Source organism: Drosophila eugracilis, unplaced genomic scaffold (genome assembly GCF_018153835.1).
Source record: "Drosophila eugracilis isolate 14026-0451.02 unplaced genomic scaffold, ASM1815383v1 contig_90, whole genome shotgun sequence".
NCBI classification, from domain to species: domain Eukaryota; kingdom Metazoa; phylum Arthropoda; class Insecta; order Diptera; family Drosophilidae; genus Drosophila; species Drosophila eugracilis.
In genome coordinates this window covers 6,374,344-6,400,159 of record NW_024573812.1, presented here as the reverse complement: position 1 = coordinate 6,400,159, position 25,816 = coordinate 6,374,344, and the positions used below count along the sequence as shown (strand labels likewise).

Here is a 25,816-nt window from a genome sequence, read left to right as displayed (position 1 = left end):
TGTAGATAAGTTATCTTTCCGTTATAGATTTAATAAAAGGCATTCATAAATGTCTCGGAATTCATAAATGAGCTGTAAAAATAGTTTTTTTTTAATAAACCCATCAAATTATAAACAAATTATACAATCAGCACAATAGAAAAGTACCATAAATGATTGTTTTTTTTTTATTGTTTTATGGATAAGATAACTTTGTGGAAGACTATTTTTAGGATCTTTATTCTTATCTAATTACTGAGAAATCTTTTTTGGTTCCTGTTTATAGAAAGTAAAATCAAATATGAAGACAAGATAAGTGGGAAATCAATAAAATGATTATCGGGATTACAGTTTTTTGATATATTTATACAAAATTATGGATTTCAGGTTTTATGTTTGCAAAATTCAAAGATAATGTTTATCCTTAGAATTTTTTATCTTAATCTATGAAAAATAAGATTAAAGATGTTTTTATTTATAGTTAACTTTAGAGTAAAAGTTGAAAGTTATTAGGTTATAGGTTTATGCTAAACAGAGAAGGCTTATCAGTAAGTTAGTTTCTTAGTTTCCCCACTTTACTCACAGACTAGTCTATCAAATAGTTTAAAATAGCTTTGCTAATCCCCACATGATTATCACAACAATTTAGTTAATTCCTTGAGCTAAATCTTATGATTCTATCTGTGAGCTAGAAACTCATAATGTTGATATTCCAGACTGCACCCACAATTACCACCTCCTAATCGGTTGTCAAACAAACAAACAAAACATCGAGCTAGCCAGCCAAACCACAAAAGTTTTCCTTTTTTTTTTTTTTTTTAAATTGAACGCACAAATATAGAGGCGGTTCTTGGTGTGTGAGTACAATTACTTTCAGGGTCGTCGTTGTTATCTGGACATAGCAGCCCCATCTCTCTGGAAAAACCCCTTTTTCTAGCCCCCTTCTACATCAACCTCACTCTCCCGCATTTATCTGAGTGCCACCCACTGCAAACCAGCCTACTACACTGAAAGAAACTTTTGGAATTAAATTGGGAAACTAAGAATGAGCATATCCTCTGTTTTCTTATAACTTCTAATTAGTATTTTTGTACTTATTAACGTTCTTAATTTCTATTTTAATATTTTATGCCATAAAATCTTATAATTATAGAAATTTCTGTAGAAACTATGACCATAATTTGTTATATTTTATTTGCACAAATAATATTGTATTTTACAATAACTAAATTTATCTCTCAGTGCCGCAACGTGCCTCGCTTTTTGTTGCTTTTGCATTTGACGACAACGCCCCATTGTAATTGTCATTTGTGTGCTTCATTAATTCTTGTTGCTGACGATTGCTCCGTGACATATAGACTATATATATAGTATATATACTATATCTCGAACCATAGCATTTATCGGGGAAAATGTGGTCAGTATCAATATGGTTTGCCGCCATCAGGTTGTTGTTTGTTTGGTAATTAATATTGATTTGCATGTGAAAACTTATCGATTTGCGGCCATAATTAGTAGGCAGGTCAACGAGTTTAGCCTGAGGGAAAATCAAATTAGGCTTATCAATTTGGAAAACTAATGGGATTGCCAGGAGAGTTGCATGTGCATAAAGCTTATTTATTTATTATTTAAAAACCAATTTAAAATTGTTTTTCATTCCATTTTACGGGATTTAATGTATAAAGTTAAGTTTTTTTAAGTTATTATTCAGTAATTAGTAAACTAAAATCAATAATTTATAGATTTTCATAAATTTTATTTTAACAAAAAGTATAAATCCAGGGTTAAATTGCCTACAAAAACCATTTTTTTTTTCATATTTACTCATTTTTAAAGATATTTCTTAGTATTTTTCAGAAATTATTAATTATAATGAAAAGTTTAATACTTAAAGCCACCAAAAATAAAAATAAATCTATAAAACTTACCTTAATTATATATTAAATATCAAAAAAGGAAATCCCATGTTAATGTAAACAGCGGAAATCCGTTGCTATGTTAAATGTTAACATTAACTTATTTAAACAGCAACCACTTAAGCGGGGACAACAACCGCATTACAGTGGTGGCCAATGTGTCCGCTTGAGCAAATAAGCAGAGCGCTCGCTCAACTTGCTTCACACTCAAGTCGCCGCTGCTGAGAAATAAAAAATTACTCAAGCTAAAAGGGGGGCAAGCGCAAAAGTAAGAAAAAAATGCTCAAACGGCGGTCCATTTCCACCCGCTCTCTCTCTCTCTCACTCCCATATGCACACCTATACATGTACGCAAAGCCCTCCTTCCGCTGCTAGTGCTTCTTCTTCTTCTTGCGGCGACTGGCAGACGTCGACTTCCCATTCATGCTCTCTTTTCCTACCCGTCTCCCACCCCCTTTCCCCATTTTTTTCTTTTTTACTTTTGTTGTTCTTGTCACAGACGTGCGCTCCATTTTTATATTTTCGCTGCAAAAGTTTTGCCGGCCATCTGTCCACCCACCCAGCTCCTTTCGCCCCCTGTTTTACCTCCACAAGTTGCTGAATTTTTTTGCGCCTCTTTTTTCTTTTACTTTTTTTTGGTGGGGACTTTTACAACTACAACTACAGCTTGTATCTCTTTCGTTTGTCGCCGTTGTTTCTGCACATGTTCTTGGAGTTTCCTCCATCTCCTTCTCCTTTACTTTATGTATTACGTTTTTATTTTGTTTCTTTTTTTTTTGCTTTTTGTTCCCCCATTTTTATTTTCGCTGCTTCTTGTTGTTATTGTATTTGCCCTTGTACTTTGTATGTTTCAACCGCAACTTCTGTTTGCTTGTGTGTATGGGTGTGCTGGAGCTTTCGTCTTGGTGCGTATTTTGCTTGGGTGTGTGTGTGTTTGGGGATATTTTTTTTTTTTACTCTCGAGTTGCTCAGTGTGTGCATGAGTGTGTGTGTGTGTGAGTTGCCCCCTTTTTTTTGGCGCGTCCATTTCGCCTTGAAAATTTTTTGTTGTATGGACTTCAGATTGGCAATGCTAAGGGAAATCGCAATGGAAATGGGGGAAACCAAAACTTTGGGTACTTTTTGGACATTGTGCAGTGGAGTGTTTCCAAATAAAAAAAATTTAAAAGAAAATTTTGTTTTGCCAAAACTTACTTATTGTTGTTGCGACTGTCCAAGAAAATGACTTCTTGAGCAAACTTTTATAACTACCTAAATAAATTACAAAGTCAGTTTAATTAGTTAAAATATTAATGGACATTTTTTACTGGCCACTAACAGCTAAATGCATGTTTAAATTAAAAACACACTTAAGATATTTTGGAAACTAATTCCTTAACTTTTTAATTCGGCGTGAGGAAGTTTGAGATCCCTATAATATTATCTCGTTAAATAAATCGTTTAGGTTCACCCTAAAAATACAGAAATGCCTATATAATTTTTGTGGTATTCTTTAATTGCTTTGCAGGCACATTTAAAAACAATTAGTTGTGCAATTCCTTTTAATAGGAACAGGGTTCACCCAAAAACAACAACAAATCGAGCTCCACTAAGAAACGGCTTCTTATGCAGGCTGTCTCGTTCGCCCCCACACCGGTTGACCCCAGCGTTGCCACACTTCTTTCTTTCTTGGTTTTATTTTCTTCTCTTCTTTTTGGGGTTAAGCTCAGATTCGATTTTCGCTAAGCGTTAATTAATGCTGGCGCTGCTTTAATGCTTTTAGCAAACGTGGTCAGCCATTGCACACACACATACCGACACACACACACATGCACAGATGATTTAGTGTTGCCAGTTGCCTTAGGTCCCCCTATAACCCCCCTTAACCCCTTACTGGCCATCACTTTTAAATGCATGTGTCTGCCACGCCATGTGCTTTGGTTATATTTATTGCTATGTATTTTTTGTTTTGGTTTTTCTCTCTGAATTTTTGTTGTTGTATTTTTTTTTGCATGCCAACACTTGAGGGTCTTCCCAATGCGTCGTGCTTCTCACTCCCACCCACTCGCGGCCTCCTCCTCTTTTGGCCTCATTGCATGTGTGATACACTGAACAATTTTGTTATGCTGATACTTACATTGTTTAAAATGTTCAAATAGGATAAATCTTATAAAAATATTTTTAAAAAAATATTATTTTCATGTTTAAATATCAGTTATTATTATTTCTTTTTAATGTACGACATCAAATCGACGAATAAAGCGCATCTTAAATTAAAAAAGCTTTTTCTCTTTGTGTACCCCTCTCTTCGGCTCCCTCGCTCCTTCACCTTTATCTTTGGCCAACTATGTGAGCAGCTGAAACGGACACAAACACACGGACAACTACAAGACAGAGACGGGGAATAAGGTGGACATCAGTTAATGGGGTGGCTCAACACCCAACATCACCCACACTCACTCGTTCTGTCTCACTCTTTCCCTCTCCCACTGTCTGAACCACTTGGCTTGCATTTTTTCCGATTTTTTCTTTCGTTCTTTCTTGCAAACAGAATTACGTTTCTTTTTTTTTTATACCGAGTGAAAGAGCGAGAGCGCGCTTGCAACTTTGAACTTTTCGAAGGAAACGGACCAAAAGCAAAAAAAATCGAAATTGAGTGAAGCGCAAAGAAAAAATTTTTTGCCCGCCTTTATGGGTGTGTGTGAGAGTGCCCCCAACAATGGCCGCTGCTTGCAAACACACACACAGAGACATCCCCATACACTTTCATTCTCAGTCCAAGTCGTAGCCTTAACCCCCCAAAGCCTCACGACCCCTCCATCGCTCATTCTCCTTTGCGGACGACGCTGCGTCTGTCCAGTTCCATCAGGATTTTTTTCCCTGTTCAACTTTTCGTCCTGCTTCTTGTCTTCGCCGCTCTTCTTCTTACCTACACTTCTGCTTTTGGCGCTCCTTGTTGTTGTTGCTTCGACCAGAGAGCGCATTTTTTTCTGCGGCTCACGAAACGTGCATTGTTTTTGCCGCACAGTGGGATGAGGTTTGCATTTTGGGTACTAATTTTTTAAAATGGCTAAAAATTCTTTTTTTTGAAATGTGGTGTAAGTTTATGGTATGGTGGAATTTAAATGTGGGCTAATTTAAAAGTAGTCTTTTTTAATGCAATAAATTATTAGATTTAAAATACCAACACTTTTAAAAGGTCTTAAAACATATAACTAAACCTTCCTAAAATTATGTTTTCATTTATTTAAACATTTGAGAATTGCCTATTTAGTAAACTATAAAGGAACTGCTATATGGACTTTAATATCTTAAAACTGTTAAGAAAACTTATGCAGATCTCAGGATTGCTAAAGCAGTAAAGCCAAAAATCAATTTCCTGGCTTCTGCGTTGGCTTTGGTTAACCCTGGTCCTGAAACAGCTTCCAATTAGGACGGCATTGGAGCAGTTCGAATTTCCAATTCATCCGCGCGATGTCCACACCCATTTTTACATCCATGTTGCTTGTTCGCGCTTATGGCCATTCTGAAATACAGCAACAACAATCATGTTCGTCCTTCCATCAATTGCTGCACTATTCTATTTCTTCTTTTTTCTATCCTTTTGCTCATCTGTTTCCCATTGTTTTTGCTACTGGTTTGGTGTTCTTGGGTAGAAATGTCTACGCGACACCCAAACACAAATCATGGGTCCTGAGAATGGGAATTCATCTCCAGTTAATGGGCGTCGCGAGTCGGAAGTCTGAGTTTGAGTCGGTTCTGCAATTTTTTTTTTTGGAGGGTGGGGTTTTCTGTAGATGGTCAGTGTGCTGGTCATTTTCTAAGGGTGCTATGTACTGTGGGTTTTGCTATGTATCATTTCCACTCATTCGGATTTTTTTTTAACTTTTTCCTTTCTGTATTTCCTCTTTCTTCTGCTTTCCCCAAACAAGTTTGTTAAGAAATGTTTTCCCCTCATCAATAATGCAAATTGTTTTCAGTGAGCATTTTTCCATGTGCAACGTACTATTTCCATATGTGGTACAAAATATCCGAAGTTGGTACATGTTTCAACTCATTGGGACAAAGAAACACTTTTCAAAGCTGTATAAAATAGAAAAAAAAGCTTGTTGCTTTAAGAAACCACAGATTTAAATCTAAAATATTTTAATTTCTTTTTAATAAATTGACATAAATTTATTTTAAAAAAATTTAATTCACCTGTATATTTTGTGTGTATAAAATGGACCCTTCGCCCACTGTGCGCGTGATGTGCCGCAATTTTTTTCCTCGGCATTTCTTGCCCGCAGTTCTTTTTACTGTTGTTGTTGTTGTCAGTTGGCGCTCAGGCTCAAAGTTTCTTCTCATTTTTTTCCAGCCTGCTTGAGCACTTTTCTGAGCTTGTGTGTGTGTGAGCTTGCTTATGTTTTATTTTTTCGTCTTCTCTTTATTTTTTTTTTATGTGCAGAGCAGAGAGAGTTCTGCCGCCGCCGCTGTCGCTGCCTTTGCATTTTTTTCCGATTGCGACCGATTTTTTTTCGCCACCGCTATGTATGCTATGTGTGTGTTTGTGTGTAAGTGGGCGGTTGTATATGTGTGTGAGTGCTTTTGCTCCTTTGCTTTTGCTTTTGCTAATCGCTGGCGTTGTCGTCGTCTTTTGGCATCATTCTTTTTATTTGTAATTCGGTTCATCATCATCGTTCATCGTTCTGTCGCACATGTATGTAATGCAAACACCGAGAGAGCGAGCGAGAGAGAAATAGATCTGAGTGAGATTTCTTGTGTTGTTGTTGCTGCTGCTGCTGATACTTTTTTTTTTATACTTTTTTTGTATATTCCTCCTCCTTCTACTTCTCTTCTGCTTCTTTCTTCTCTGCAGCGGCGGCGGCGGCGACGACGACGGTCAATTCTGCCAAGCGCTGCGTCGCCAGCCATCAGACAACATTTGTATTTGTAGTCGGTGGGTCTCGCGCTTTCGATCTCTCGGACAATCGGTATTAAAACGGTCTTAAAAAACGTGATAGCAATACAAGACAAGCCAAATAAATATTGCTTAATAAATTAAAAGGGAAAATATCTAAAACAAAAATCATGTAAAAACCTTTTAAAACAGTGCCAAATTAAATTTAAAATATAAAAAAAAAACTCACATGTGCTTAAAATAAAACTCGGTTTCTCTTATTTCTTCTGTCCCACCTGATCCCGTTAGTTTGAGTAGCCTGTTCTCGCGCGCGCTCTCCTCGCTCTCTCTTTATCGCTCTCCTCCTCTCTAAAATCTGCCGGTTGCAGACGCATAAAAAATTCACAAAAAAAAAGCTTTACGTTTTGCATTACGTAGTAAAAAGGCATTCCCTTACACAAACAAACAAACAAACAAACATATGTACATGAAATACATCTGCGTTTTATTCGCATATCTGATTTATACATATTTATATATTTTATTACAATATATTTATTGTGCATTCGCTTTTGGTCGCGTTATTCGCGTGTGTGTCTCGCCTCTCGCGCTGTATTTGTTTACTCCTCTCTCATTGATTTCAGTTTCCTTTTTAGCAAATCAAACAGCAACAAATAAAACAACAAATAACAATAAGCCACGTGTTGATAAACATTATTAAACAACAACAAAATACGAGATATAACCAAATATAATCTCTCTACTTATCGCAACGATTGCGTCCTACATTCAACAACAGCAACAATAAAATATACTATTTTTTGTTATCATTAATTAATTACACAAATATAATATCTATAATTTTTTCTAATTTGATTTTGGGTAACCATATACCGTTTTTTGTATGAAATTAATTCCGTCACGTCGTCTACTACAATTTGTCAACTTTAAATCGAAACAAAAAATACGAAAAATCGAAAAATCTACTAGGCTTGGTTCCCTGGAATAATTAAACCACCAAGAACTCATTCGATCAAGGTAAAAAACCAAAGAAAATTAACCTTTTTCATTTTTGTTGCTTACTTTTGGGCGCCTCCTCTGTACTCGAATATTCGTATATATATTTTTTTTTTGAGGGGCTAGGCCACATAAAATAATGCCATTAATTAGATATACCTAACCCCTCATACACACACACAAACAAAACACACCCTCGCACGCACACTAACACACACGCAATTAGCGACCATCAGAATAACGGCAAAACTGAGACATAACAAAACAAAAGCTTACAGAAAAAAAAAACTGTTGTAGAAATTTTGCCGGATTCCTTGGCTTGGGCGCACCCAAAATGGCCCTTTGCGTGGCCTTTAATTTCCTTACCAAAAGGCTCGTTCTTATCGATAACCAATTAGGATCCAAAGTTATTGAGCCGGCAAAAGAATTCATAGGAACTTAAGTTACTTATTGAATTAATTTAAGAAAATCAAAATGAAAAATGTGTTATTTTAGTATTAAGATTGCTGTGTAATGAAGTGGAAATAACATTAAAATGAATCAGGAAAGTAAAGTTGAATTTTAACTTTTAAAGGTTAATAGTTTATAAACCATTCTTTTAGAATTTGGGTTTGTTCTTAAGATTTGACCGAAATGTCTTCTGATAGTATGAAGATACTTCCATTTTGGTCAGTTTTAAATGTTTCTGAGAACTAAAGTGCAGTTTTATATGCTATTTTAAAGGTTTAAGTTCTGATTAGTTAGAAAGAACTATATATGTTTCATAATTAAACTCGCATTAGGAATTATGACATCATAAGTTAATCATAAGATACGATATTGAAAGTCTTATAGTTTTAAAAAAGGATTTCTGGGGGTATTCCGGAAACCTTAGATACCTTTTTCCCTCCCCTTCCGTTGCAGCAATTAAACCCACCTCATAGGAACCAATATCAAGGTTTTTAGCAGCATAGCTTTTTGCTTTGATGTTGTTTGCTGAACTTGGAGTACATATTTCCACTCGAGTGAACTACTCGAAGTAGTTGCCTCCTCTCTCTCGATGAACTCCAATCGATTGCAGCAGTCCGTCAGAGGGAAAAAAAGAAGAAAAGTTCACACATCAAGCAGCGTCAAAGTTTGCCAAGTGGTTCGAAACTATGCACCTTTTATAAATACTATATTCTGTAGATATAGAAGGCCAATAATCAGTAAGGGAAAAGGGGGAAAAAAAATCCATGAATCAAATGATCGCGAAGAGTTGAACAAAAACTCAATGACCATGATGGGAAATGATATAAGAACAAAAGCCTTTGAAATGATAAAGTCCGGCCCGTCCAAGCAAGTGCAAGTTGTGACGACGACGACGACGACTCTCTGGGTGGAGTCTCGGATGAGCAGATGTGCACTCGGGGAGGCAGAAAAAAAAAAGTGGAGAAGAGGCAGCATGCCTGGCAAACTATGACCCCAAAACCCCCTATCCCCAATCCCAATCCCTATGCCATCCCATGACTTTCCATGAAGAGGAAGAAATCGGTTGAGGGCCAACCGCCGACGACGACGGCGACGATTATGCGCCGGCTTGGCCTCACTTGTATACAATGGTGGGTTATCAAGTCCAAACAGCGAACCAACCATCAAGCCCTTCGCCCCTTTTGCGTGCACTGGAAATAATAATGATACTATGGGTTTTTATCTTCTGGTATTATATAGTTTGAGCCTAAAGAAAAAGTTGGATTAACCCAAAGAAGTATTTTTGAAGTGGTTTTATTGGAACTACTTTTAAAGCCTAAAATCTACTTAATATCAATCTTTGGTGCTATAGATTTATCTTTAAACATGATTCTAACCCAATACTAACTACTTCAGGTCTTAAAAAGCTTACAAAGAAGTACTTTTTTGATTTACGTTTGGGAAAGAGTACACTTTATATAAAGCAGTGGTGCTATAAAAATCCTTTAATCCTGAAATAATATAGCTTAAGTTTAAAAAAGCGAAGTGATTCCTAAGACGTACTTTTGAAGTAATTGTATTCGCAAAACTTTAAGAATCTATATATTGTACTATACAGGATCCTTCTAATAGATCAAATTTTAAGACATTTCCAATAGAAAACTTTTAAAACTACTGCTGGTCTTTGGTTTAAGCTAGGATTTCTGTATAAACTGGGATAGATATTAATGTTTTCGAATAAAGTTTGGCTTTAAGAAAGTCGAATTTTCATGGGAGCTTATTAAGAACATGATTTCTTTTCAAGAACCCTCTTTATATAAGTAAATAATCTTCTTAAAATGGGTAAGCAATAACAAGAAAGCCTTTTAGATGTGATTTCTTAAGCTTTTTAACTTTAAAAACTCATTAAAATGTAGACACTCAACTAGTTATTATAGTTTATACAGGTAATACCAATCCAGAAAAGTTATATGATCCTAAAGGGTTCTATTTAGAAAGACAATCTTAAGTAATGTTTTATATTCATTATCATTTTATAACTGTAATTGGTATAATCTTTCTCGAACCCCCCATAGTAGACCCATTTTTACAAGTGTGAGTTGGGTCCGAATCGTTGCTATGTGAGGTTTTGGGATGGTGAGGGGGTTTTGCTTCTGTGTATGGTTGTGGGTGTGGGTTTGGGTGTATTGTAAAAGGAGAAGGAGGGGGGATGAGGCTGAGATTCGCTCAAGCATCGCTTTTGCTTATCACAAGCCTATTGAGCGGCTCTGGTTGTTGTTGTTTCTGTAGTTGGATGTTGGATGGTCGAGAGTGTATGGGGAGGGGGATAGCTGAAGCAAGGGTTGGGGGTGGGGATGGTTACTGTAAGGCGGCTTATTGCCCGCTTCCCCACCCCGCACTCACACAGTTACAGATAGCGTAATCAGGGTATTTCCGTGCTGTGATTTTTATATTTTTCAATTTGTTTCCTTTTTGTTGTTGTTGCTGTTTTTTTTTGCCCCATTCCCGCTTTTCCCATTTCTCGCTGGGAGTTTTTTACATTTTTTCCCTGCATTCATTTGCTACTTCTTAATTTCTTTTTAGTGCTTAAATGAGTCCGCTCTGCCAAGGGTGGTAGGTGGGTGTTACAAAAAAAAAAAAAAAAATAATGGGGAAGAAAAGCGGGTGGATGGCACGAGAACGAATCAACAACCTCCCCCGTTTTGGGAGAAAAGGCGAAAATTTACTCAAGAAAATCACAAGAAAATGTAAAACAACTGGACAGGCATTTTCATTTCATTGCTTTCGTTTTATTTGTTGGCATTGCCTCACCATTTTTTAAGGGTGCTACTTTTTGTCTCTCCCTTAGTTTTCCCGTCTTTTCATTTCTTTTTATTTTGAACTCCTCTCTACCGCCCCCCTGCTTGGTTTTTTAATCGATCGGTGGCAGCAACAAAACATCAATCACAGTCAGCGGCAGGTCAGCGGGTATAAAAAATAGAAGGAAATATCCAAAAAAGATTCGCCGCGGGGCAATCCTGCATTCAAATCAGATAATAGAAATAAATAAACTTCTAAGCTGAAATTATGGCAAAGGCAAAAGCAGCTTAAAGTTCACCTCAAATGCCTCCAGGTATGCTTTAGTTTTCCTTTTTTTTTTTTTGCTGTCTCTGGAAAATGTATATTTTTTTTTGTTAGTAAGGAAAGTGCGTGGTAAGGAGAGAAAATCTGGGACTTATTTGTCTCCTAAAAGGAATTTTCATTTGGAATTTTACAGCTTGGTTTGGAAAGTGAAAGAATAGGCTGAAATCTGGGAAGCCCAAGATCTATTTACTTAAAGTATTTTCTTAATATTGGAGTTCCTATGAGTTTCTCTGGTATATGATAATGAATATGGTTGCTTTAAGATGATTATGTAGGATTTTCCAGGTTATAATTGTATTCCAATTTTGCTCTTCAGTTTTCTTTTCCTATGCAAAGAGTGCAAATACTTACTTGGATAGCCTGTGCTATAAAGAACTTCCTCTTTGACAATCGGATATTGCAAATAACTTTATCAGATAGTCGTCTTTGTTGTAGATTTTCCTTGTTTTTCATACTTTCTTTTCCTGCATTTTCATCTCCTGGAAAACACCACAATACTATATCCCATGCATTACACAATTCCCACTTGGAATTCAAATTTCAAACGATTGCATTTATTTTTTCTTTAGAAATATACAGTGGGATAACGCCACCCCATCACCAATCACACACCCGCGCCCACTTTGCAGGATTTTCCAACATTTTCCCCACCTATATAGTAGCATTCATTGAACAATGCTATATAATTACATAAAAGTCAGCAGCTTGCTTGGCAGAAGTGAAGTGAAAAAAAAGAAGGAAACCCTGGGAGAAGGAAACTCTCTCTCCTTCTCATTGGTGCCAAATGGAAAAGTCCCTTGTTTTAATTTCTCTTTTTTTTTTTTTTTTTTTACAAATTTGTTGTTTTTTTTTGTTCGAAGCACACCCAAAAAAAAGAAAGAAGAAGAAGAAGAATTGGAAGGATAGAAACAAAACAACAGAAAAATCCGCAAGGAGAGAAAAATATTCGCCCGCCGCCGCCCACACAACTACTAAATAACCGATTTTTTTCGGGTACGTTTCCAACTCATCAGCAGTTTTTTTCGGTTTTCTTTTTTTTCGTTTTTTTTTTTGGCTTGGCTTTGGGTTTTTATTTCTCAACTAATCCCACACCTCGAGCACCGAACCACCGGCCGGGCACACCCAGTGATTCCGTGATGCCTTTCCCTCCCCTCCCAAAAAAAGAGTATATTTTTTTTTTCGACCGAACCTCTTCGTCTTCGTCCCTTTCTCGATAGAAGTATGTTTTTTTTTATTTCGCCACGTTTAAACTGGTCTTGTTGTTGTTTTTGTACACTGCAAAGATATAGATTACAATTGTTGTTGTTGTCTCGAAATGGTATATAGTTGTTTGTTTGTGTTTGTCTGTGTGTGTGTGTGGGGTCTAGGGGCATATTATATAAAGAAAAAGGTTTAAGTTTTGTTGTTGTTTTTCCGCCGACCGTCCCATTTTCGCCGTGCTTCATTGGGCATTGAGCCCTCTGCTCCACCCTCTTTCCAAGTGTTCCCTCCCCTTCAGTTGTACAGAAGAGGCCAGCCCTTAAAAAATATTTGGTCCCTTTATTGTCCGACGAGTCCTTGAATCGAACAAGCAAATCCTAAGCTTTGGCCATTCAATAAACTTAAAACCCATAACTGATAGTTGAGGATAAAGATCTTAATCGAAACGGAAAGTAATCAATTTTGATATGACATTTTCATAGTATATAATATAAATAGGCTTCTTAGATATTAGTGGAAAACTTATAAAAGCTTGTCTAAATATCAATTATTGATAAATTAATGTTACTTTAAGAAATGTTCAGGGAAAAATGTTTTTCCTTTTCGTAAAATATTGATTGTATTGAAAAATTTTGTAGCTTTGAAGCCAAAATCTGTAAAAATGTGTGATAGACCTTGAATCCCATTAAAATTAAAGCTACTAGATTTAGTACTACTACTAAAACAAATGTCTATTCGTATTATTATCCTTAAAAACTTAAAAAAAAAATTATTTTAATATCATAAAGGGATACACTTTAAACTAAACTCTTTTTATAAAAGGGTTAATCCTATTTCCAGTTTTTGGTATTTTCCCCTTAATTCCATCAATCTTTACCCTATTTTATTTAGTCCACATGGGCGTGTTAGTTTTTTTTTCCTCAAAAGGACACTTCATTTGCATTTCGAACACGCCTAGTTTTTCGACAGAAAAAGGATTCGCTTTGTAAGCGCCTTAAAGTAGGCAGTAAACATATTACGAGAAATAAAAAAAAACATAAATTATGAAAAAGCGAAAGCGTTTCAGGTTTGGACCTGCGGCAATGTTTTAAGTAGTTGAATCAAAATAAAAGCGAAAATCAAAAACTCACTCACACACACACATTCCGTCGAATAGAAAGCACAAAGCGAAGGCGAGGTGAAGAAAAAGAAAAGAAGACGTCAGAGAACTCCTCATGTGACCGAGTAATAAAATAGCGACGTTGCGCACAATGTAAATACAAGTAAAGTGTGAAAGAGGCACACAAAAAAGATGAAGAAGAGGAAGCGAAGAAAAAAAATAACACAAAAAGCGGAAAAAGCGAACCAAGGCCACATAACATAACATAAAATAATAATAAAAATGCCGGCCGCTTTGAGCGGCTGATTTCTGTTTCCTTCTATCCGCATCCCGCCATCTCTGCATCTCCTTTTCCCCCTTCATTTTTTTTTTTTTATTATCCTACTTCTTCTCCTCCCTCGTTAAACATATACACACACACACACACGCGAATTTTCTATCGTCGCGTACTATTTTCGTCAGTCAGCTGCTGAGTCCCGTTACTTCTTTCACTCTCTTGCTTCTTTTGACTGCTTCTGTGCTTCGTTTTCTTTACTTTGGCCTTCTCGCTTTGAGCACCTCGTGCAAGCTCTCATATGTTTTTCCGCCGTCTGCTTTCCGCCGCCGTCTTCTCCTTCCCCCCTTCGTCTTTATTATGTATTTTGATAATACTACCCCAAACACCAACTCCTTAACAGCTGCGATTTTTTGATTTTGTTTTTTTGGCGTCTTTTTTCTTCACCTATGCTAACTTTTCTTCTCGTTTCGCATTTCACTGCAAGTTAAAGCTGCGTTATGGTAGGGTGAAAACTCTTAAAGCTGCGTTTTTTCTAACAGGAGATTTTAACATTTTTCTATTTTACTTTACTTTATTTACCTGTCTGTTACTTTCTTTCTTTTGTCGCGTTTTACTGCAAGCTAAAGTGTCTGAGTGAAGGACATCCCTTTTATCTTAAATTTCCCTTAACAGGGAAATGCTGAATTAGGCTAACGCAGTTGCATTTTATTATAGTTACTAGATATTTATTAAGATGCTTCTTTCTCTCTTCGTGTTCTGTATTTTATTAAGAGTTCTCTTTACTTGACTGATCATGATTTTAGTTCAAAGTTTTTTGTAATTTAACTAAATTAAAGAAAACTTTCAAATTCATAATACGAAACGGTGCAATGAACAACAATGTTGTACTAAACTTACTTTTTTTAATATAACAAAAAAAAGTTTCTAGGAAACCATAGAGTTTTTCCATTGAAATTTTGCTGATTTTGCCAGGCTTCAGGGACACCTGACCATTTGATATGTCCAGTTGCTCGTTTTTTTCTGCTCCCACCGCAACATTTTCTCGTTTATCCTTGCGCTGCAGTCAAATTAAAAATATGTGGTCTACTTTTGGGTGGCATGCAGCAGCAAAATAGCCAACAACAAGCGTATTATTATTGGTAGCAACTGAAAAAAAAAATAGGAAAAATGTTCAGAGCCAAAAGAGAAATGAAGCAGGAAGAAAGTGGTAGGAGTATGGGGATGGAAAAATTCACGAAGCGAGCACAAAGCGAATTTTGAAGAATTTTTAATTAAAATGCAAGGCAGCTTTCATGTTGTTGCTGTTGTTGTTATTGTTGCTGGCCGATGTTGTAATTTTGTAAACTAAACAAGGAAAAACGTGAAAGGTGAGAGAAAATGCTGTGGTTTTTGGCCAAGAGCTGAGCGCGTAAAAGTAGTTAGTAAATTGCAAAAAAATGGAGACAGAATAAAGAGAGAGAGAGAAAGAGATGCACATATGGACACCTGAAATATGAAGGTGTATATGGTAGGAACCCCAAGCACGTAACCGGAAGTTCACGCAGGCAAAAGTCCACCACGGAAACGAAGCTCAACTAGAGAAAAAGAGACCAAAAAAAGACACGAAAGAAAAATCATGGAATCCAGGGAAGAAACAGAGGGGAAAAGTCTAGGCTGGACCCTGGCATTTAAGCCAACATCATTCACAAACATTGGGCCCCATAAGGGACAATTCTCCAGGCTCCCTCAGTTTTTTTCTATTTTCTTTCCTTTTTTTTTTGTGTGTTGTTGTATCCCCTCTCGCTTTTCCTCCACTGACATTTCATTTCCGTAACTCAAATGCTGCCCTGTGTTGTCCATGTATATGGATGTTTCTTTGTATCTGTGTGTAGAGACAGTTTATAGCCCAAGCGAATCTTCATTTACTTCCGCGCCGCAGCATTCTCCGGCTGCTCCTTCGCCGCTTTTTGTTTTAGTTTTTCCCCGTTTTTTTTTTGCTGCTGTCTCTCTGCCTTTTTTTTTCCGCAGCAGTGGCAGCATGCAAAGTGCAATTTTCCCGCTCCCTGAGCTAACTATTCTGGGCCTTAGTTGGGGAAATGCCATCATCATCATCAGCACAAGCGGCAGCTGGGCCAGCTTGCATTCTATTTCCCAGCACAGAGGGAAATTTTCAATGAAAATTCGTCATCAATACAAAGGATTGTATGGATAAGGATATAATATCCTTAAGATGTTTGCCAATCATTAATATTTTAGTTCGCAGTAAAATAACACCACCCCCCGAAGTATGCTATAAATTAGTGCAGTCTTGCATTTTACAAACTTAGTAGCACACTTCTTAGCACCTTTACAAGAGATTTGAAAACCCCTAAAACTTTCTATGACTGTTCTTGACATTCAAATTGGAAATCTTAATAACTATCTAAGAGCCTGAGATTAATCAAAAGAAAAAACTTTCTCCCAGTGCCGTCGTTGTTCATCTTTACACACACACACCCATCGTTACACACACCAGCTGACAATCAATGTTTGGTTTAGCAGAAATTTTTCCTTTGCAATTTTTGTTGCAGCAAACTTGAGGGTAAAACAAAACATTGCCAAAGCAACAAAGACAAACACAACAAGAAAAAATCTAAAAGCAATGGGAATGAAAAGAATGAAAGAAAAGCGGAATAGAAGAGAGAGAGAGAGAGTGAGCGGGCGAAAAAAATGAAATTAATTTCTTTTGTGTTCCGACGACGTCGTCGTTGGCGTCGTCCTCGTAGTAGTCGTAGTAGTAGTAGTAGTGGAGTCGTCCCAGTGAAACCACCTAGGATCCCAGCTCACCCAGGATCCCCCCAGATCCGAACCAGAAACCGAAACAGAGCCAGGGCCCAACTCCAATGTTCATTTCCGGCAGTCAAACTGCGCGTCCTGCCTGGAACTCCCCAATCCAATCCTTCCTTCGTTCACTGCTGTCCTGTCCCCATCAGAACTCCTCTTCTTCTCTGTTCATTTTGTAACGCCATCGCCATCGCAACTAACCACCGCAGTCCACGTCATTTTAAGTGCACTAAGAAAACTAAGTTATAATTTTATAGATAAATATTTGTTTTATTAACACAAATTTCTAAGATTTGCATGTTCACACTGCGTTTTTAGTATGACCAAGTTATCAAAAATAGTAGAATCGAAAAGAAAAGTCTATTCTTAAACTAAATTATACTTAATTTTTTCATATTTCAAATCTTTAAAGCACTTAAAACGAGATAAAGTGTTCAATTACTTATTAGAGAAACATAATGTTAGTCTAAACAAGACGCAAGGCCACACTGAACTATTAGAGTGCCCCAGTCCATTAAAGAAAGCACAGTGGCTCTAAAAGTTCGTATAAATTCTCAATAAACACCGACATATTTTTGTTCTCTGTGCATCTGCAAGTTGTTGCAGGTTGCTCAGGTGGCTTTTTTTCGGGAGGTTTTGGTGCCTCGAGTTTTGAGTTTGAGTTAGTGGCATCTTGCGTCCCCAGACCATACTCTCTATGCTTCCACCATCTCCTACTCCTACTCGCATTTTCTCTGCCTTTTCCCGCGTTTTTTTCCCCTAGTTCCACAATGTCCTTTTTTTTGTGCCTGCACCATAGCAGCATCAGGACAAGAAGGCAGTGCAGCAGGAGCGTGAGGAGTATTCTTCTTGGCGTTTGTTCATTTGCCGCAACTGTAGCCAGGCGGCAATTGGATGGAAGGAGTTTTTCGGGTTCCCTGGGTGGCAAGGAGGCGTGGCAGGGGGTCGAAGGAGAAGGAGGGAATTATGGGGGTACATAAGCCGCACATGCAACGCTCTACTTCGACATTGCTTTGTTTTTTCTTCTATCCCCATACCCTGCCAATATTGCAGCAAGGGGTATGTATGACAAGTCAAAAAAAAAAAAAAAAAGAAGAAGATAGAAAGACTGGGCAAGCGACAATTTATCGATAAAACAATCTATATATGTACGGTGAAAGGTCCCTTTGACTGGCCAATACTTAGTCTTGAAAGTTAATTATTGACCTGTCTAACTTCTTGATGTAAGTATCTTTAAGCTTTAGCTTGAGCTACTATTTCATGTTTTCATTATTCATTCATTTTTAAAGCTGAAATTTCAGTTAACTGAAGTCCTTGTCCTAAAATCCTGTAGCTAGACATCAGTTAACTGGGGAATTCCGTTAAGCTGCGACGGTAACTTTCAGTCTAGTACTCTTGAACGGAGGAGCATTTCCGCCTAGATATTTTCCCCGTCGCCTCCTTTCTTTTCGCACTCGGGCACTCTATCCTCTATGCTAATGAAGCCTCTTCTTTGCGTTCCCATTTTTTTCTTCTCTATTTTAAAGGTTGTGAGTGTGTGTCTGGCAGGCAAGAGGCAGGCAGAGGCAGTGCCATCATCATGGTTTCAATGGTCGTCCGAGAGCCTAAGCTCATGCCATTTGGCTCCGCTGTTAATCCCTGCCACTAAAGACCACTGCCCCAGACTAAGACCGAAAACCCCAGACCAGTTCTTAGTCCAAGGACCAAGCAATTCCTGCGCAGGCTCAGCTGTGTCCTTCCGTTGGTTCACCCATTACCCACTGTCAGCCCGTTTTTTGGACCACCCACTCCTGGCATTTCTTGTTCTTCCAGTGCAATCTGCACGCCTTGTTGCGGTATTAGTTTGCTTTACGTGATTTCGTTGCATTTTTTCCTGCTACTCTCCGTTATAGCAACGTCCCTTCTTCTCCTACCCTCTCTCACATTTCCTTTGGCGTCCTGTGTGGAAAACCCCATAGATTTAATTACAGTTTTCCTCTCGCAGATAATCGAATTTTTTCTGCCTTTGCTTGGCTCTCTACGCAATCTACAACCAGCATCGCATCACCACCACCACCACGCCCTTTGGCCTGTCCATTTGGTTTGTGCAACTTCCTTTTAATCTGCATGTCGATTTCCTTTGCACAGATTTTTTCTTTTCCCCATACAGGGAGACTAAGAGAGAGAGAGAGAGAGAGAGGAGAGAGGCACCCTGGGCATTCCTTTTCCTTTAATTTCCCAGCTTTCTTTTCCAGTTCGCCCAGCATTTCTTCATTTTTTTCCCTGCCCCAAGTTCGCACATAAATTTCAGTTCAGTTGTAATTAAAAATTGCTTTTGAGGCTTCAGGATGGATTCTTACTCAAAATTAGTTTCTCCTTCTCTCTAAATATGGTTACATTTCTTAGGGTGAAAAAGCTACAGCTTGTTTGATGTTTATTATTTTCCCTTTTTGAATGCTGGAAATGAAATAAATTTCCATCTCGCCGTCGCAGTGTAAACTCATTTCAAATCTATAAACATTTGCACTAATTAGCCGTAAGCAGTTCGTAAGTCCGAGACCTGAAAAACCTTTTACTAATGACCTCAATTTTCTCTCTATCTTTCTCTTTGCAGGTAAGTCAAGTCGTAACAATGTAATGCCCAGCAAATATTCCAAAAAAACAAAAACAACAAAAAAAAAATACAGAAAAAAAATAAAAGTAAAGCCAACAAATGAACTGTAAGTTTCACTCATCGATGGCCAGCAGCGGATACGACTAAAATTGAATCCAATATGAGCCAAGCTGCTGAGCCAGAGCAAATATTTTCGATAAATGCGCAAAAATGCAAGCTGAATCACAATGCAGTAAACGAGCGGGGAGGTATATATGTATACGATTCAGAGCAGATCGAATTTGGAATACTCTTTTCTTACCTTTTTTGATAAACTAAAAAGGGGTTCTATACTGGGGAGGAAAGGGAACCTTTCTAAAGGTACTTTCCTTGAAATCTTAGCAAAATGTTTCTTAAAATATAGGATTCCGGAAGTTAGTAGAGAACTTAAGCCTTTAATTATCTGAAACTAGAGATTTGAAGTCACCAAAGATTTACAGCATACTTTTAGGCAGCATTTTAAAAGGATATTCCAAATCTCTGAGGGCTTATTTGATCTATAAAATCATAAAGATTTTCATTTACATTCACTTTAAAATCAAAATGAAGAAGTTTAACTTTTTCCCTTGATAGTGTATTTCGCAAATCTCCATTAATGAAATCCAAAATTCGTGTCAGAAATAAAAATCGCAGACGTAAAAAATAAAAACGAAAGCAGCTGGACACTCCAACTTCGCTGAGGTCCGCTGCGATACACTCCCAAAAAATTAAAACCAGAGATGTACAAACCTATATGGAAGATATACTATATATATATTATATATACATATATACAGTGGAGATTTACCTGTTGAACGCTGGACTACATCCGAGGCATTCACTTCATGGGCGTGTCGTATCCCCAACCCTTGCCCCAAAAGTTGTTTTCGGTAGTATGTGTGTTTGTATCTGTGTCTCTGCGGTGACTTGATATTTGTTGTTTGCATGATCAGTTTGGCGTTTTCCTGGAACCGGCGATTGCATTTTAGCTCCCGAACATGTGTACTTGGTTCTGTTTGTTTGTCAGTTGACTAACCAACCAAAGAAATAAAAAAAAAAGAATGAACCAAAAAATCCCCAAACTGTGGCAAGGTCCCAATGGCAGGCGCCTCTGGGAGACTTTTTAGCTTGTTCCCACATCACGTTTACACGATGTGCTAATTGAGTTAGTATGCATGATGCCAAAAAAAAGAATAAGAGCAACAGACGGACAATCGCATATAGATACATATTCAGGTGCTCGGGAGGGTTTCGAAACGATCCGCGTATAGCTGGTTAAAATTGTGTCTAGTTAGCAACATTGAGTGGAATATAACACCGGCACACGGAAAATGCAAAAATTAAGGGCCATTACACACGGCTCGATTTCGTTTTCGATTCGTTCTTCTGCGTTGTTGTTTTTGTAGTTGTTGTTTTGCCCTGCCTACCATATGGCATCGAAAACCGATAATTACCACCATACAAAAGTATCTTTTTTTTGTTCGTATCTGTATGGCTTGGATCTGTATCTGTGTTTCCATGAGTGTGTGTGCGCCTACCTGCAGTAGAAGCCTCACAAGAGACAAAACTGGACAAATGCCACCATATATTACCCTCCCCCTCTGTCGCCCATCCTCTTAAAACACCATACAACGCAACACTCATAGTCAACAAATTACTCACGCGCAAAAATCGCCATTCGTTATTGTTTGTTGTTATTGCTGATGGTGTTGTTGTTATTGCTGCTGTTGTTGTTGTCGCGTATTTTTCCACATACAATTTCACTGTATGACGTATGCTTTCTTGCTGCTTATGTGTCTGCGTTCCATATGCATAAACGCCTGGCCGTTTTTTTATATTTCCTCACGTTACCTGTATGCGGGCAGAGGCATTAGGGTGATCCAATGGGAATAGTTTAAATTCCTGGATTCCTAATATTTTTATTATCTCATTTTCCAGATTAAAATTCTCACATCATTAAGAAAAATTCTGGCCCTCTTGAGATCCTTAATCCTCTTCAGTTCTGGTTTCTTAGGGATTTCCATTTGACTTCATTAACACGGATTGTAAATCCGGCTTATACGACTGCCACGCTTTCCATTGTCTTTTGATTGGTATTATCCAGAAGTCAATTTATTTTCAATAAGTTGAGGCACCCTAATGTGATGACTTTTTCGCTTTGTTTGTGTGAGTTGTAGTATTCCGCACGATTGGTGTGTGTGTGTATGAGTGTCTGTGTATGGATGTGTGCGCATTTAAGCCGCAAAAACGAAGTCGGCGACGCCGCTCAGTCGCTTCTGCCGCCGGCAAAATTAGCAGAGGCGACAGCAATAACAACAACAGAAACACGAGACGGGCTGATAGGGGCAACAACAACAGTAAAATGAGACTGAGCAACATAAGAAACTACAACGGTAACAGCAGCGGAATAACAGAAAGAATAGGGTTTCTGTAACACATCTTTACAGAAACATTAGCAGAAGCAACATAAACAGCAGTAATACTATTAACATTACCAGCGTTGACAGCAATAACAAAGCACACAAAGAAGTTAATAATGTTAACAGCAATACAATAACACCAATATCAACACAGAAACATGTGAATAAACAATAGAAAAAACGACAGCAACATCATTACAAAAAGCTCCAACAGGCAGCAACATTAACAAATAGATCAGCAACATAGGCAATATGAAAATCTACAACACCAACATTAGCAGCAGCAATACAGACTACATCGAAGTAATTAACAGCAACATGAACATTATGACAGCAGCAACTACATCAAAATACACCAACAACATCCTTAACAGAAGCTAAATCAGAAGAGTCAACAATAACAGCAGCAACATCAGAAGCACAAGCAGCTATTTCAGAGACAACAGCAGCAACATGAGCGCCGCTAACAGCAACAGCAGCAGCAACAACAACAACAACCGGCATGTGAGCGGCGGTCTACCTGTTCGCTAAAGTTGGACACATTTTCTTTTCTTACCTAAGGGACTCACATATACATATGCACACATACACACATAGATTACCCTTACCTGTGCACAAATCTTACCAATACATTTGCTAAAAAAAAGAGAAGAGGATCGTTGTCGGTGGCGGCGACGGTGGCGGCAATGTTATGCCATCCTGCTCGCACCTGTGCGCCGGTGTCAAGCCAAGCTGAACGGGCCACGCTAAGCTGAGCCGGTGTTGTTGTTGTTGCCGCTCCGCCGCCGGCGTTAACCACACGACGCCAACGACGCTGTTGGCAGCGCAGAAAAGAAACCGAACCAAGCGACGTTGAAAGTCTTCGGTGTTCGGTCGATTGGTCTTCTCTGGATATTCAGCAGAGCGGTCTACAGGTAAAGCGGGCCAAAAGCAACAACAACAACAACAGAGCAATGGTGGCGGCGGCGACGGCTACGGCGACAGCGACGTCAGTCAGCAACAGCAGCGGCAGCAACAGCGTCAAAACTTGGGTTTTGGAATTTTTTTTCTTGCTCTTCTTTGGTTTCAGTTCAGTTCGATTTTTATGCACAGTCGCAACGTTACCTTACCTGTGCGCTTCGCTTTTGTTTTCTCTTCGTTTTCTTCGTTGTCTCGTCTTCGCCGCCTAAAACATGTGGGTTCCGTTTTCGATTTTTTTCCACCTTTAGTCTATATAAATAAGAAATTAAAGAAAATTTCAAAAACGTCGCGAAAATCGGAGTAAAAAGTGCAAAGATAGCTAAAAATACTAAAACAAGAAAAAGAAATACTGTATTTAAAAAAATACCAACAAAAGAAAGTAAAAGAAGAGGCAGAAAATACTGTTGTATTGAAAAGGTTTATAAGCCAAATTATCACAAGAAAAGGATTAAATAAATCTTAATAATCAAAAATACAAAATTAAAAGAAAAATACCGATAAAGCAGTGCCGGAGAAAAGGAAGAGTTATAGCACCGAAAAAAGAGAGCAAAGAAAGTAAGTTGATCTTAGGTTCGGCAATCTTATTGTGGATCAAATCTGACTTATTGAACGCGGATTGATTTTGGGGTGAATCTTAGAAGATTCTGGGTGGGTACATACATACCTACATACATATAAGGTTAAGTAAGGTTAAACCTAGTCTATAGGATGACCCCTCCCTTTGAGCACTTGCTCGATGGATGGTCACCGGATGTCTGTTTGTTCGGACTTAATGGGCTTATGTGTCGGCCATTTTGTATGCCCTGTCATTAGTTGAACGTTTCTCTCACTCGATGTCTGGATTTGTCTTTCTGTCAGTGTATGCAAGAGTGTGTGCCTTTGTGTGTGTATGTTTAAGTATGCGAGTGTGCGTGTGTATTTGTGCCTGGGCTGCCTCAATTATTGATTGATTAATTATTGCTGACGCGTATGCGACTTCGCCGCGACGACGACCCTTTGCAAACCGGTTCGTTGACGCCTCTGTTTTGTATGCCTGCGTGTGGCACTCTCTCTTTTTGTGCCCCCCTCACGGCCTGCCCCTTCTGGTACCCATTTTGGGTCCCCACTGACCATCAATCCTCCACCATAATCCAATTGCCGATCATCGATTTATGGACAAGAGTCACAAAGCTAAGTCTCCCATGTCCCTCATTTGTTTCCTCATTACCAGTGGAGAACTTCAGCTGCGCATGCGCTAGGTGCCTTTTGATATTGGATACTAGTTACAACAGATCCCTTGAACGGACATATCTTATGGACATCGTTCTTAACTGATAGCTTAGGCTTTCTATAACTTATTTGACTATACAAACCTGATACATATAGAAAGCTCATTAGCTTAGTTGGATCCACTTTGTAAGAAAGCAGAGATCTTTTTTATCGACAAATCTTTATCGGACAAATACTTTGACGGACAAAGCAATTCTCTTGTAATGAAACATAATTGAAACATCGATTAATGGTTGTCCATCCTTGGGATCATCTTTTGTATTTAGCAACAATGTATCATGTGCCACATGCCCAATGTATTGGCACCTCTGAAACATGAATGCAGCAACTCTTGTCCAACCCCAACTTTACTTCTTGGTACATTTGCAATTAACACTTTTGTGTACGTGCTTGGTTTGATTTCGGTTTCGCTTTGCTGCCACTGGCGTTGCTGCTGTTGCCACTGATGCCTAATCAGCATCCATCCACGGGTGCAGCAATATATACATGGATATAGATACAGCATCCATCTAAAGTCGGAGCTCAAGTCGGCGTTAGCCACAAAGCTAATCAGCGTGCAGTGGCGCAGCGGTAGAGACTTTCTCGTTATTTACTTCCCTCCATCTCAGCCAGTTCGGTTTGTAATTATTATTTTATAATAAACTTATTAGCGCAAAGTCGCCAGCATCATCCTCTCCCCTAATGCGTTTTTGCCTTGTTTCGTTCGTGCCTCGGTTTTGGCTTAGTAGAGTGCTTTAGACCAAATTCAATTAAGAAATCGAGTGCAGATATATATATCTATAGCTATATATATAAGCCTCGAGTGTGTGTGTGGTATATGTTTAGCCCCGCACGCACTTGTTATATGTTCACATTCTATTTCTCAATGGGGTCTGTAAATGCAACTGCAATTGCAACTGCCACTTCTGCCACAGATGCTGCTGATGCTGCTCTCTTAATGCCACTGGATCTTTCAGTTCAATATGTTGGCCACTTTGTTGTCTAGTTGAAGTGATTGATTCAGTTTTCATTTCAAATCTTTAGAAAGCTAATTACACAGAGGAAAATCTAAAGGCTAAGCCAAATGGATTTATGACTTCAAAAAGATTATATTAAATATTAAAGTGAAAAATCTATATCTATTAATCATTTCATTATCATTTACATTCTTTAGAGTCTTAATTCTCATATTCTTGTTTCCCCTATTTCAAAACCCTTTCCTCTTGGCCAATCATTAAGCAACTCAGTTCAAAGAACTTTGTAGACCAAGAAAACTTAATGATGACACCCCAAGCCAACTTGCCCCTATATTATATTTCAATATTCATATTGGCCAGCCGTCTTGCCTGAAAACAAAAATGAGCTCATCTTGTGGCCATAAACCAATGAAAGTATTAAAAATAAAACTCAAATAAAAACCGAAACATAGCCCTGACTCCTCTACAGTCCCAAATATTCATTCATATTAAAAGCTTATGTAATCGTTTTACAATTTGTGATTTTCGTCGATTTCGTTCGCTTCGGATGGGGGAGATTGTATAAGGTTTTAAGCAAGCAAAGCCTTACGAAATGCTCGCCTGGACGACATTGTAATTAACACTAATTAATCACAAAGAGTTTGCAAAAAACAAAAAAACGATACCAAAAAAAAAAAAAAAATCAATCTCAACAGAAACTTGCCAAATACTAAAGCCGAGAGGGGTTTCTTCGAAAATATTATCAAAGGCCTTGAACTTAAGTTTGGCCGGATGAGAAAATCTCCTTCGCCCTCTCGTCATGTGTTAAAGATCGCCAAGAAGTTGATTGTTCCAAGCTATAGGCCTAACCAGCGACTACAATTATAATAATGAACCAAGAAAGATTAGGTTCATACAGTG

The 25,816-nt window shown here is 38.1% G+C and overlaps 1 protein-coding gene across 3 annotated transcripts in view; it reads left to right on the top strand.

Annotated features, from left to right (window-relative positions):
- The window catches only part of LOC108112163 (broad-complex core protein isoforms 1/2/3/4/5), a 52,906-nt gene that overhangs the window by 5,082 nt on the left and 22,008 nt on the right, over positions 1–25,816 (top strand). The window lies entirely within an intron of this gene.